Raw genomic sequence first — 2,500 nt, 5'->3', positions numbered from 1 at the left:
CTGTAACATACAAAAAATGTCGTTGACGGGAAATACTTCAGCAGGTCAAATTTGCGTAAAATAATGAAAAATTGAAATTTAACTGCCTGTTTTGATACAATAACAGCCTAGTTTGAGTTCTAGTTTTTTTAATTCGTTTTATCTATTCTTCGTGTACCTAGTGACAGAACGGTTTTAATAAAGAAGAACTGTAACATCCAAAATATGTCGTTGAAAAGAAAAACTTCAGCACGTCAAATTTCCGTGAAATAGCAGAAAATTGAAATTCAGCGGCTTATTTTGATACAAGAACAGCCTCGTTTGAGTTCTTGTTTTTTTAATTCGTTTTATCTATTCTTCGTGTACCTAGTGACGGAACGGTTTTAATAAAGAAGAACTGTAACATACAAAAAATGTCGTTGACGGGAAATAATTCAGCATGTCAAATTTCCGTGAAATAGCAGAAAACTGAAATTCAACTGCTTATTTTGATACAAGAACAGCCTCGTTTGAGTTCTAGTTTTTTTAATTCGTTTTATCTGTTCTTCGTGTACCTAGTGACAGAACGGTTTTAATAAAGAAGAACTGTAACATCCAAAATATGTCGTTGAAAAGAAAAACTTCAGCACGTCAAATTTCCGTGAAATAGCAGAAAATTGAAATTCAGCGGCTTATTTTGATACAAGAACAGCCTCGTTTGAGTTCTTGTTTTTTTAATTCGTTTTATCTATTCTTCGTGTACCTAGTGACGGAACGGTTTTAATAAAGAAGAACTGTAACATACAAAAAATGTCGTTGACGGGAAATAATTCAGCATGTCAAATTTCCGTGAAATAGCAGAAAACTGAAATTCAACTGCTTATTTTGATACAAGAACAGCCTCGTTTGAGTTCTAGTTTTTTTAATTCGTTTTATCTGTTCTTCGTGTACCTAGTGATAGAAGGGTTTTAATAAAGAGGAACTGTAACATCCAAAATATGTCGTTGAGAAGAAATACTTCAGCAGATCAAATTTCCGTAAAATAGCAGAAAATTGAAATTCAACTGCCGGTTTTGATACAATAACAGCCTCGTTTGAGTTCTAGTTTTTTTAACTCGTTTTATCTATTCTTTGTGTGCCTAGTGACAGAACGGTTTTAATAAAGAAGAACTGTAACATCCAAAATATGTCGTTGAAAAGAAATACTTCAGCACGTCAAATTTCCGTGAAATAGCAGAAAATTGAAATCCAACGGCTTATTTTGATACAAGAACAGCCTCGTTTGAGTTCTTGTTTTTTTAATTCGTTTTATCTATTCTTCGTGTACCTAGTGACAGAACGGTTTTAATAAAGAAGAACTGTAACATCAAAAATATGTCGTTGAAAAGAAATACTTCAGCACGTCAAATTTCCGTGAAATAGCAGAAAATTGAAATTCAACGGCTTATTTTGATACAAGAACAGCCTCGTTTGAGTTCTAGTTTTTTTAACACGTTTTAGATTTTTTGTAGACCTGAAGAATACATATGTAAAACTGTGAATATGAAGTACCACGAGATAACAACATCATAAAACGATGTTATGGGTCGCGAAAAATGCTAAAACGCATCTTTTTCCTTGTTAAAACAGCAATTGTGAGAAATTGGAAACGCTATGATTCTGCAACGTAAAGTCAAATGGCAATTATTTTCTCCAGGCGTTGAGAGGTTAACGTGGTGAGTATTTGTGTAAAATATTGCGTTCAATAATAATTGTGCAAGGCCAATATTGCATGTTAAACATGCCAATACGTGCGTTTTCACCAAATTAGGGAAAAATCGGAAAAATCGGAAATCCCGAACGACATGTCGGATTGGCTTTATATTTGGCACAATGAACCATCTTGACATGACAAAGGTTCACACGAATTTTTTTTCAAAAAAACGCTGACGTCAGCATTTTATTTGGCCTTGAATGTTTGACATTTTAGGGCTTCTGGACCCCCCGCAGAGCCACAAATCGGGAATTTGTGCTCCTACCCGGTTTTAGCCTGAAGTGTTTTACATATCTGCCAAAGATTTAAGAAATACCTTCAATATTTCAGAAGCTATAGCGATTTACCTGTTTTTAAAAAGACCAAAAAAAGTAAGGCCCCAAAACAGGTACTTCCGGTTGACCTTTGACCTCCAAATTTTGCATGGTAATAGATCTCCAAATTTGCTACCATGAAATTCTTGTCCGTTTTTTATAAAAATGCTGACGTCAGCAGTTAAAATTTTTTGAAATTTTAGAATTTATGAAGGTTTGACCGTGCACTTTGTGACGTCATAAGTCTGGTTCTAGCCAAAGTCACACAAAAATATTCCGCCATTTTTCTTAAAATGCCTTTGTTTATAAGTTTGCTTTTTATGATTTCGTTAAAACGTTGTAGTTACTGAGAAAAAATTGTCAAAAAATGCATGTAAGAACCGTCCTATACAAAACACACTGGACGGTTTCTATTGTCAAAAACATTAAACTGTTAATAACATGAGAACGAGGCTTTCCAGCACCAAGGTTCTAC

General features: G+C 34.1%; 1 pseudogene; it reads left to right on the top strand.

Moving 5' to 3' along the window:
- The window catches only part of LOC130620510 (large subunit ribosomal RNA), a 7,097-nt pseudogene that overhangs the window by 3,864 nt on the left and 733 nt on the right, over positions 1–2,500 (top strand).

The sequence above is a fragment of the Hydractinia symbiolongicarpus genome, chromosome 1 (assembly GCF_029227915.1).
Source record: "Hydractinia symbiolongicarpus strain clone_291-10 chromosome 1, HSymV2.1, whole genome shotgun sequence".
NCBI lineage: Eukaryota > Metazoa > Cnidaria > Hydrozoa > Anthoathecata > Hydractiniidae > Hydractinia > Hydractinia symbiolongicarpus.
This window is presented reverse-complemented; position numbering and strand designations above follow the sequence as displayed.